Genomic DNA, 13,335 nt, shown 5'->3' on the forward strand with positions numbered 1-13,335 from the left:
CGTATAGACTTTTTTTCACAGGATCGTGGTTTATGAAAAACCTACTTTTTCAAACTCCTCCTAGTCCGAGTGTCCGATCAAGATGAAACTTGGAACAGGAAATGTTTGGATGGTGGTGATCAAAAGTTATTAAAAGAATTTCGATACTCTTATAAATGCGGAACAACTTGCTGTAGATTACATTCAAAACAGGAAGTGCTGCGTTTCTTCTCCAAATTGTGTCTGATCAACACAAAACTTGGTAATCTAGTTTCCTGGGTCTTACAGAGACCATCTACAAAATTTGACACCAACCAACCACTAGGTGGGGCTGTTATGCAGAATTCATCATATTTTAGCAATTAGCAGTCAGTCGGATTAATAAGAAACTTAGAGCAATTACTTCTGATGCGCGTCTGAGAAGAGTATGACAGCAATCACCCAGGAGGTGGCACTGTTTTGAATATCACTTATACTGGAGCATTAACCCTGCAAGTTATGGAAACAAAACTTTCAGGGCAGGTAAAGACTGGTGCCCCCACAGAACATACCAAAAATTACACGTCCACCACAAGGTGGTGCTACAATCAAAGAAAAGGCTTTTTGGTCACTAATTTCCACATCGTATATCGCATATTTAGGTTTCTGACATCCACATGTTTTCTGAAAGGTGCTGAATCTTGGGACAATCTTGGATGGCACGTTTCTGCCTTGTATTTTTACATAAAATCGCAAAAAATGAAAAACCTATTTTTTTCTTACTACTCCTAGGCTGAGAGTTCGATCACCACAAAACTTTGGAGGAATTATCCCTCGTTCATCTTGAACAAAAGTTATCAAAAGAATAGTACAAGTCCAAAACATGTGTGAGTTAGAAAGGAAGAACTTCCCGTACTTTTTAGTCAAAACAGGAAGTGGTGTGTTTCTATGCAGTTGTTTCTTTGATTAACACACAACTTGGAAAATAAATTTCCTGTGCTCCACTGAGGGTCTGTGCAAAATCTGACGTCACTCCGCCACAAGCTGGGGCTGTTATGCAAAATTGAGTAATGCATGCATTATGTGAACAAATGCAATATCTACTTCTTCAAATACCAACACTTTCTTTTTCAAACTACTGTCTGTGCTGCGTTAAAGCTGAGATATGTGTCATGCCCAAGGACCTGCTGGTCCAAATTGCATGACCTCTGCAGGGGCTTGGACCCTGTTGATACCTGCTTGATTGTTATTATTGTTATCAGTAGCAGTAGTTGTTGCACCTCATATTGAACTTACATGACTCTCAAGAGCCACGAGGAAGGATGTAGCGGAGGAAATAAACATGACTTAAATATAGGTCTGTGTATAACTAAAACTGATTATTAAACTGTGCAGATGGTGGCGTTTGTAGACGCAGCGACCTCCTGCTCTCCCAATCATGCAGTGTTCTGTTCGTTCAAAGAATGTTTGTCTTCACATTTTTCTTGTCAGTCTATGTCGGAATACAAGTACAGTCGACAGGCTTTATTAGACATCCGAAAAAGCAAGATCTGCGAGGTTTTGAAACCAACAACAGAGACGCTAAAAGAGCTCAGACTGCTCCGTCGGCCTGCTCTCACACTGGACTCGCCTGCTACCCCTCCCCCAGAAAGGAGGCATCGGAAGCAGTGTGCGAGGACAATGCAGAGGGGCAAGCGTGGGGGTATCCAAGCCAGGCTAGAGGCTAGTCCAACTCGCAGCCATTCCATCTATCCTCCTGGCAAATGTACGATCATTGGACAATAAAATGGACCACATCCGACTCCTGAGATCAGCGAATTGAAAAGGAGTAACTGCTGTGTGCTTGTATTCACCGAAACATGGCTAAATGACAACATTCCCTACTCTGCTGTACAACTAGAGCAGCTATCATGCTACTGAGCAGACAGAGCCCTCGTAGAAGGAGGGAAGACCCGTGGCGGAGGGATCTGTGTTAACTTCTGGGATGTGTGATGCCGGGATGCGACAGTGGTATGCAAACACTGTTCTCAACTGGCGGAGTTTGTGATCATAAAGTGTCGTCCTTTCTATCTGCCCAGAGAGATGACTGTGATTCTACTAGCTGCAGTCTATATCCCTCCCACTACCAACAGCAACAGTGATAGGAACGCTGCACTTAATGAACTGTACCAAGCCATCAGTGAACAACAAACAGCACATCCAGATGGTTTCACTATCCTCGCAGGAGATTTTAACCATGCTGATCTCAAGACTGTACTGCAGAAATTTCACCAGCACTTTAACTTTCTAACAAGGGGAGTTAACACCTTGGATCTGGTCTACACCACACACAAAGAAGCGTAAAAAACAACTCCCTCCCCCACAATGGCCTATCTGACCACCTCACTGTTATGCTAATGCCAGCATACAGACAAACAGTGAAAGCCACCAGGTTCTGAAGCTCCTCAACTCTTCAAGATTGCTTTGACACCACAGACTGGGAGATGTTCAAACAGGCAGCCACTTACAACAACAACAACACAGATATGAGGAGTACACAAACACTGTGATCTACTACATAGCCAAGTGCACTGATGATGTGACTCACACCAAGGACATTGTCACTCGGGCAAACCAGAAGCCATGGTTGACGAGGGACGTCCACAGGCTGTTGAGGGCCAGAGACAAGGCCTTCGGAGCTGGAGACGAATCTGGCTTGAGAACAGCAAGAGCCAATCTTTCCCGGGGCATCAGAAAAGCAAAACAGGATCACACACACAGAATAACATCCCACTTCAACGACAGCAAAAATGCTGCCTACGGCAAGGCATTCAAGCTATCACGGACTATAAGCCCGCACCAAAGAGCGACGAGAGTGACACCTCTCTGCTCAACAACCTGATCAGCTTCTTTGCACACTTCGATGCACAAAACAACGTTCGCCCACTGTTGTGGAAATGGATTCTTCAACAAAGATCAACAAACAGGATCAGCTTTTTCTCTGTGGTTTATTTTGCCGAAGCATTTTCCTCTGCAGACAAAAATACGTTCACCCCTGCATCCTCACAAGGATGCGCCAAATCTCGCACAGTCTTTTAGGGAGAGGGACAGGACGCGAATAGCCTTGGTTGGGTGACGTCTTTAGACCAAACAAAAACATGCCTTAGACATTACAATTCTGAACATTCTGAACCTCTCTCATCACAAGGTCTCTAACACAGGGTACAGATGCACAAATATGCCAATATATCATCATGAGTTAGTTATTTGCATTATCCATTAAGAAGGTGAGACAGAGGAGACACTGAACTGTGTCTGACCTGACAAAACTATGATTATGAATTACAAATATCCAAAATTCCCACAACACCCACAGAAAACCCCAACACCTCCCCATGACCAGACTCTGTGTCTGTCTGTCGCCAGTCTAAAGAATACATTCTCTACCATCGACGCCTGGAAAGCAACAGGCCCAGACAACATCCCTGGTAGGGTGCAGCAAGACTGTGCAGAGGAACTGAAGGATGTCTTCACTGACATCTTTAACACCTCCTTGAAGCAAGCCATTGTCCCATCATGCTTCAAAGCCGCCACCATTATACCTGTGCCAAAGACATCAACCCCATCCTGCTACAACGACTACCATCCTGTGGCACTGACACCCATCATCATGAAGAGCTTCGAACGGCTAGACCAGTCACAGATCAACCCCCCCCCCCCCCCCCCACCTTGGACCCCTTCCAGTTTACAGGGCGAAACGATCCACAGAGGATGCAATTTGCTCTGCCCTCCACTTGGCCGCACTCACCTGGAACAGAAAGACTCATTTATGAGAATGCTGTTCATAGACTTCAGTTCAGCATTCAATACCATAATACCACAACAGCTCATCTCCAAACTGTACAAGCTGGGCCTCTGATTAATGTACTGAGCACGGGGGCCCCACAAGGCTGTGTGCTCAGTACTCTGCTCTTCACCCTATTGACGCACGACTGCACACCAACTTACAGCACCAATCACCTCATAAAGTTTGCGGACGACACAACTCTGGTGGGTCTCATCACCAAGGGCGACAAAACACACTTCAGGAAAGAAGCCTTCTGACCACGTGGTGTAGGAACAACAACCTCCTGCTAAATGTCAGCAAGTTGAAGGAGATTGTTGTTAACTTCCAGAGAGGCCACACCGACCACCCACCACTAACCATCGACGGTGCTGCTGTGGAGAGAGTGAGTAGCACCAAATTCCTGGGGGTGCACATCAGTGAGGACCTGTCATGGACTACAAACACTACATCACTGGCAAAGAAGGCACAATAGTGCCTCTACTTCCTGCAGAAAATCAAAAGGTTAAGTGCTCCACCACCCATTCTGATGACATTCTACAGAGGCACCATTGAGAGCATAATTTCCAGCTGTATTACTGTATGGGGCGGGAGCTGCACTTAGTACGACAGAAGAACCCTGCAGCGCATAGTAAATACAACGGGGAAAATCATTGGTGCCCCACTCCTATCCCTCAAAGACTTATACACCACCCGCCTCACCTGTAAAGCGGTCACAATGGTGAGTGATCCAAGCCATCCCACACACAAACTGTTCAGCCTCCGCTCCCGCACCACTAGACTCCATAACAGCTCTGTCCACCAGGCTGTTAGGCTGCTGAACTCTCTCCCCTCTCTACCCTCAGCCCAACCCAGCAGGGCGTCAAGAAGATAAAAATCCACCCTCCAAGAGACATCCTGAACTCATAACAGACACACCGAAATATACTATGCAAATTGCACATATGGACGTGCTGGTATCAATCGTTTGCACTTAAAAAAAAAAAAAAAAAAAAACCTATCATATTCACACATCCTTGGCTGCTAATGTTTCACAGACACTACTCTTTCACAGTAATCTGCTGAAACATCCATTGTTTACATCCATATCATATATATATATATATATATATATATATATATATTATTCTTGCAAGACCTGTAAGAGTATTATGCGACCATCTGCACTTTTATTATTATTTTCATTTTTATTATTATTATTACTATTGCATTGTTTTGTTATTAGTGTAGCATTTAGATAATTTATGTGCTGTTACTTACCATTGTGTCTTGTCTTTGTCTTGTCTAGTCTACACATGAGATAGTGAGAAACGAAATTTCAATTTCCTGTATGTCTTGTTCATGTGAAGAATTGACAATAAAGCTGACTTTGAACTTTGAATTAAAAAGTAAAATTAAGCAAGTAGGCTTTTACTAATGAGCATAAAATGCGACAATCTCATCGCTTTACTGCATCTGCTGACCTTTTACAGGGGTTAACAGGGTAATGAGCTGCAGCAGCAGTTTACACAGAGTGCCACCTCAAGCTCTATTAGCTAACCCTTGTGCATCATTTTGGCTTTTTTAATGTTTAATTTTTTGATTATTTTGACAATGGTAATAATTTTTGTCAAGGTTGTGAGTATTTTTTGTCGAAGTTTGACGTCAGCTCCTGTAATAAGTCTAATATTTTTCTATGATTCACATTTTATTGATTTAAAAAAAAAGTTTTCAACAGATGAGAATATAAACAGGAATGAAACTAGGTCAGTAATGGACAATAAGCAGCCATACACTGGAGATCAATAATACTTGATTTATTCTGAAATTGTTATTTTTATTGTTCAGAATTTGTTGGAATATGCGCTGTGGCTATGGACCTTTTCAAAGATGTAAACATAAACATTACAAAACAGTCCAAGTTTATGTCCTGTTGCAGTGTATGTGAATTACATCAGCTCACAGGACGTTAACAAGACCCGAGGCTGTTAAAAAGGTCTATACCATTAAAGTACTAGCATGTTTTTGTTTTTTTTAAACCAAAGCACTTTATCAAAAACCTTTATTTTGTGAAAAAAAAGAACAGTGAGCAAAATTAGAGAACGGTAACCACAGTGTCAGAAGAGAAAATTTAAACAATGGTTTCTTAGGGCTATATGATTAAAAAATGAATAGGAAGTGTAGAGGCCCTTGCTTTTAATGACTTCCGCACATCTGCTCCCAAAGGACATCACTAGTTCGTTACACTGCTCTGGTTTTATCTTGGTACATTCTTCTTACAGCTGCCGCTGCTCGTTGGGGAAAGAAACCGCAGAGTGACAGAACAGAGTCGCCAAACAGTCTCTGGATCAGTTCAGAACAACTGAATCAAAAACTTGGTCCGCTGGATGTTTATTCTTCAAGATCGCTGATTCGCTCATTTAGCTGTCAATCAAAAAAGGATTCCGCCTCAGACAGCTCATCCAATCATCATGCAGAAGCCGAGCGTCCCGGGCCAGCCCACTGTCCCATAGACCCCCAGGACGCTGAGCGTCCGATGGCTTTTTATTTATCCAATGACCGTCTAGTTTTGCTGCAGTGGAACAACCCGCTCTATGCTTAAAAAAATTTTAAAAATCCATTCTGGTTGTAATGGACTGCATTGAACTGAAACAACTTTCTGTTTTTTTCTGCAATGACACCACAATATGTATTTTTGCAGTACCTTAGACAGTTTTCAATGCAGTAGATCACTACATTCTAACAAAGAAGCACAGGAAGTGGGGAGGTATTTCTGCATAGGCACTGGATAGTGTTTTTTATTGTCTGATGGGATAACTTTCTTGTATCTGTTGCTTCTCTTTCTTGTGGTGTACCACAGGGTTCCATTTTGGGTCCTATACATTTTTATACAAATACATTACCTTTTTAAGGGTCATCGTTATCTGGCAATGACTTTTTTTTAATCATTATTACACTCTCTGTCCATGAGTAACATGCCAGTTGCTCTTTACACAAATCCATAGAATATCAAATCCAAAAACACTTTACACTCACCTGTCGTTTTGCCTTGTCAGTTTATAACAGAAATTATATATGAAACTTTTAGCGCAAAGCAGGCTAATTGTAGCTTTAACTGCTTGTTTGTCGACTGGGGCCCCACCCACACCACACCAGCATCACCAAAGGCCCATGCTACAGGTGGGTGCACGACCCCATCGCAGGATATGCCACTGTCCTATTTTCCAGCATTATTTACCTAAAACCTTTATCTTATCAGGTCAGACTCAAGCATAGACTTAATTAAGGAATAATCAAACAACAAATTCATGCTCAAGAGAGTTGAAATAAGAAAGGCCGAGAATCTTTCAGCACAATCTAAGAGTGCAAAAACCCAACACGGATGTTTAACTCAGTGTGTCTAAGTCTCAGACTACATTCACACAACTATGTTTTCGTTTAAAAACGCATATATTTTTATTCGCTTATGCCTTGTGTCAACACTACTCTGGCATTTCCAAGCCCCTAAAAAGGAGATGCTTGGAAACTGCTGTTGAGTCGGTTCTAATTTGAAAACTCTGGGGTTGCGTTTTATTCTGGATGGCGAAAACGAAGACACCCTGACACCCACGTCAGTCAGTCATATCAGTTAGATAGGCTGACATACCTTTTGTGATTTCATACTTCTTGTACTCACTCCTTTCCCTTTGCCATGGCCTCCTCTGGTGATGGATCATGCTTCCAGGGCCCCTTTAACATGCAACCGAACGCTAAACAAGCCATTTTAAGGCAACTACAATGTTACAATGAACTCTGATGAAGTGAAAACACACTATGAGAAGGTCAAAGTTCCAGAATTTAACACAGACAACACCCAAAAACAAATTCACGGTTATTTTAATTTACACAGTGTCGTGCAGGCCTATATGCATTACTGAGAGAGAGTTTCTTAGCCTCTATTCTGTAGCTAGCATGGTGACATGTCAATCCCACGGTAGCCACGTCCCAAAGTATCTCCTGCTATTTTTCTCCAAATAAGACCATAACTTACAAGATTAACATCATGCTGTATTGAAAAAGACTTTAAACTCGCGATTGAGATCATGAACTCAAAAGAAAAAATATGACGACTTAGGTAATACATCAAGTGAGAAGTACAAAGTCATTTTCCCCGTACTAAATGTACTAATTTCCAGCCCCCCCGGCTGGAAATTAGAATTAATGCAATTTTAAGGCACTTCCGCATTGGCTTCACTTTTCAGACCCACTGGTATGAAGCAGATCACTGGGTGTAAGGTGAGCGGCAGACAGTCATCAGGCAGCCTGGAGAGGGCAAACAAGCTGAACAGATTCTTCAGTAGGTTCAGCTCACAGCCTTATGTCGTCTCCATGACACCTCCAGACCCCCACACACCCTCACTCCCCCAAATGCTTCCTCCCCTCCCCCCTCAATCCCCTGCTGTGAGCTCTCCTGTGCAGCACCTCTCCTCCTCCTCCACCTTCACCTCCTCCTCCTCGTCCACCTTCACCTCCTCCTCCACCTCCTCGTCCTCCATTGAAGACACCAGCAGCCTCCCTCCCATGACTGTGACTGCAGGCCAGCTTAGGAGACAGTTGGAGAGACTCCACCAGCATAAGGCTGCAGGCCCTGACGGTATCAGCCCCAGGATCCTGCCAGCAAGCTGTCTCCTGTCCTACAACACCTCTACAACCTTAACCTTGGTCAGGAGAGAATACCAGTGCTTTGGGAGACTTCCGGCCTGATTCCTGTTCCAAAGAAGTCGACACCATCAGACCTCAATGACTTTCGACCAGTGGCCCTCACATCTTACGTCATGAAGGTGCTGGAGAGACTGGTTTTGGTCAACCTGAGGCTGCAGGTGAGAGCCCTGCTAGACCCTCTGCAATTTGCTTACCAGCCCCACTTGGGAGTTTATGACACTGTCATCTACCTGCTGCAACGAGCCCATTCGCACCTGGATGGTGGAGGAGGTACTGTGAGAATCACATTCTTTGATTTCTCTAGTGCTTTTAACACCATTCAGCCACTGCTACTGGGGGAGAAGCTGGGGGTGATGGGAGTAGATGACACAATGATCTCCTGGATTACTGACTACCTGACAGGCAGGCCACAGTTTGTCCATATGGACAGTGTTCTGTCTGATGTGGTGGTTAGTGATACAGGAGCTCCACAGGGGACTGTACTCGCTCCTTTCCTGTTCACCTTATACACCACTGACTTTCAGTACAACACTGGGTCGTTTCACCTGCAAAGGTTTTCTGACGGCCTGGCTGTTGTTGGGTGTATAAGTGAGGGACAGGAGGAGGAGTACAGGGCACTGGTAGACAACTTTGTGAAGTGGACTGGACAGAATCACCTGCGGCTGAACATCAGCAAGACCAGAGAGATGGTGATAGATTTCAGGAAGAAGAGGAAGACGGCTTTCCAACCTCTGTGCATTCTGGGAAAGGATGTGGAGGCGGTGGAGGATTACAAGTACCTGGGTGTGACCATCAACCACAGACTGGACTGGAGATCTAACACCGAAGCTGTTTACAAGAAGGGGATGAGCAGACTTTGCTTCCTGGGGAAGCTGAGATATTTCAACGTGTACAGCAAGATGTTGGAGATCTTTTATCAGTCTGTGGTGGCCAGTGTACTTTTTTTTGCTGTGGTTTGTTGGGAAGCAGCATTGGAGCCAGCGACACCAACAGACTCAACAAAGTGATCAGGAAGGCTGGCTCTGTGATTGGCTGCAAACAGGCCACTCTGGAGGCTGTGGTGGAGAGGAGGACAGATAATCCTCTCCACCCTCTCCAACTCACACTGGGCAGACAGCGGAGCTTCGCTGTCGTAGCAACAGATACAGGAAATCTTTCCTGCCACAATCCATCACTGTATATAATAACTCTCTTACCTCTGCCTGACGGAGAACTCTGGTCTCTCTACTGTTTTGTTGTATATATTATTATTGTTTATTGTCTATAGCACACTGTGCACTGTATACATACACTATGTATATATTGGATTCTATTTATGTTATGTACAAAGTGTTTATTTGCTGACCCACTACTGCTGTTACAAAATTATTTCTGTCTGGGATCATTAAAGTAATTCTATTCTAATTCTACTCTATTATATGATTAATTATCTCTAATTAACATTCAGTGTGTGCCTGTTGATGTACTGAGCTGTGGTGCTAGCTGCATTAAATGTCGTGTGTCTCTGGAGATGCTTCACAGTAGCGGTGTGTTTTCAGTTCGGGCCTTCTGTACAGTGCACACATTTTTGGACATCAGTCCAGTTGAGAGAAAACAACAGCCTAATTAATTACAAAATATTTGTTGTGTGTTTTGTGATCTTTTCCTTGAGGTTTGTGAAAATCTAATAAGCATTATGTTATGTTATATGTGGCATACAGACCATTAAATTAAATAATTAAATAATGTATCTCCCTAATACCACTCAATGTAATTTTTAATATGCCGACCGGAGCAATTACAGTTTTTCAAAAACATTTGGCAAACTTGAATCTTGTTAATTTGTTAACTTAATTCGTAACCTTTGTTTAAACAAGGCTAAGTGTTTATGTCAAGCCTGATGCCTTCACTCACGTAGCTAGGTATACGGTTCATTCATTCAAGAGTAGTATCGGATCGGTATCGGGTATCAGCCAATACGCTCAGCCCAGGTATCAGTATCGGATTGGACCAGAAAAAAATGGATTGGTGTATCTCTACTGGTCACGTGGTGGAACAGCGTAACTTTACATTTTGGTAAAAGCCTACAATACATTGGTCCCGTATCCACTAATTTCTGCACTGGCTTTCCAGCCTTTGTTCTGCCTGCCTGACCCATGGTCTGATAATTCTCTGTCTGCCACCTTATTGTTTTCTAGTTCTGACTGCCTACTTGGTTTTGACCCTTGCCTATTTCTTGATTCAAGTAAACGTGAACATGCAAATTATAATGGCAATGTATCTACTTTTGTGTCCCATGGTCCATTCGCCAATATCACACAGGTGTGACAGACTGTGTAGGAGTTATATGCTGTTTAGTTTGTGATTTATTGAAGTAGTCGAGCATGAATGTATCAGGTTTGTGCTCCCTCTACCTGTGCCTACCCTTTCCTGTCTCTTATGCCCCTACTTACACAACCATGGCCGCCACCATGTCTCCAAATAATGACATGCCAACAATTAACATAAATGGCTCCTACACAAATATCAAGCTAACATGCGAACTGCTGAAAAGTAGCTGAGGGTTTTCATGATCCAAGGGGACACGCCCTTTGTGTGTCCATTTTGTTAACCCCAGTAATCAATACAATATATGTGTTTTTATTGTGACACTGAGAAAGAATAAGAGGAACGTTTTTCTTTCTCTTCTGCAAGTACAGCTAATTTTAACAATGCAGCTCTGCAGAAGCGTTCTACTATCAACATGTTATATCACTGTCATTGTTGTGCCACAGCAAGTCACATTCAAGAGACAATGTGAAGTGCCTACCACAGCCTCTAGATGTCACTAGACCAAGGACATCTGGATTTTTTTTCTGTTCCCATTTCAACTAAGTTCTTTCTGGAGCTCTAGTCTTCAGATATAGAGCAGCAATTTCGCTTTTCAATAAGAATTGACAAGCAGGGTTGCACACTTACTTTATTTACTTTGTTCTTGCACAAATTCCTACATATTATACTTTATTGTCCCCAAGTGGAAATTATTTTCCACAGCACTGTACAAATCGGACAACAGCACATAGTAAAAACATACAATGACATACAACATACTGACATATGGGTCACACTCAGGCCTGGTTAGCGAGGCCTCTTATTTAAGGCGGCTATGGCTGGGATGATTAGTCTCTTCCCAAAGTGAGCCCTACTGCACCAGTGCTCTCTATCTATATCCGTAGGTAAGGGTAGTTATTGAGTGGGTGTGTCATATCCTGTGCAATTGATGTTGCAATCCATGTATTGGCCTTATTGTTTAACTCTGCGATGTTAGGCGTGGAGGGGGACCATTTATCCACGCAGCAGTGTTGGTTATGTGTGTGAGCCTGGCCCGATGTGTAACGGTTAGCATATGTTTTTGTGTGTGTAATCCTAGGAATATCGATTAACTTGGTGTTGGTTTATTCGTTTCAAGAATAGCTTTTATATGTTTTTGCCAATGAACTCTTCATTTATATGTGGAGTACTAAAGGTCTGCTGATCTGGGACATGAAGCTGTGCTCCTACTTGTATCCTCACAGACAGTGACAAGGACCACTCGCCACAGACAAATGTGTACCCATGTTTCAGAGTTGTCTCCGGCACGTGTTGTGCATTTTGACTAAGAACACAATGATAGCCAAGTCGGTTAATCTCGCTCATCAACTACAGACCCAGTTTTCAAAAGGCATCCATAGTGTTCAAACATCAGAGATGCTGTGATTAAAACACACTGTGTTTTACTTGTGTAGTAGGCCTGTGATAAACATGTGCATGGCGCTGAGGATGTGGAACAACCAAAAACTTTGGCTTGTGCTTGCGAGCCACAAGCAGCTGTTGTGTTCACTGCAGGGGGATGACGACACGAAGAAGGAAGAGCTCAGAGAACAAACTTCCATGTATCATATTTTGGGAGGAGGAATCAGCACCCCATCCCCTCCAGTGATTACACGCTTGGACTGAATGGATTTTGTGTCTTGACTGTATCAACTTTGTTAATGGATATTTTACCAGGAGCTGTGTTTTTTAATTACCAATACTTATATTCAGAAATTGTACAACTATTGTACAACAGTACCCTATGTAATATATTGAAATGGCATTTAAAAAAAAAGCAGAATTGATATCTGTAAATGAAACTGCAAAATTGAAAATATATGTAAATGTAAGCGCCATGTTTACAGTCAGCCAATGTTGGCGGTAAGTGCTAATGTCACTTTTGTTTGTTTTTTGTGTAATATAACAACTTTGTAGTGGAGTGGGTACTGGCCCTGTGTGAAATGAGGCAGACAACGTTCATAGAAGAATTTCTCTTCTATGTTTAAAATACTTATTTTGAACTACTGCGCCCTCAGCTGTCTCCTTTTGCGTGGAAATGTATGTCCGACCATTGTTACGTCTGTGTTGTACTTGTTTGTTTATCGTTGTTTACTGACGACTCTAAACACACAGGGTATAAAGTTCATGTTGTATTAACCACTCTCTCCTCTGCATAGGAGCTCTGTCGTGAAGAAAAATGTCAATTCATTTTATACTTCCATATCAGTGTTGAGGCATTATGTTTAAGTGTTTAGTCTAGCTGGATTTTAACACACACGTAAACGACAAGAGACTTGCCAAACCTCAAGGCTTCTTTCTTTTAGACTAGCACTGCAGTCCTTCTGTGGTGTGCAAGGGTGTGTGAGAGCACAGCACAGGGTAAGGAAGGGCACAGCTACATTACCAACTCCTCCTCCACATCACATGGATTTGGAGTGTGGACATGAAACCTTCAAGAGGACTAGCTATAACACAGACTACAGAGGGAGCAAAGGTTTATCCAGGAGGACAAGAACATCTTAACGCTTATTAGAAAAAACACTGCAACTCGCCCTCTGCTGGTC

This window comes from Echiichthys vipera, assembly GCF_963691815.1.
Source record: "Echiichthys vipera genome assembly, chromosome: 2".
Classification (NCBI taxonomy): Eukaryota; Metazoa; Chordata; class Actinopteri; order Perciformes; family Trachinidae; genus Echiichthys; species Echiichthys vipera.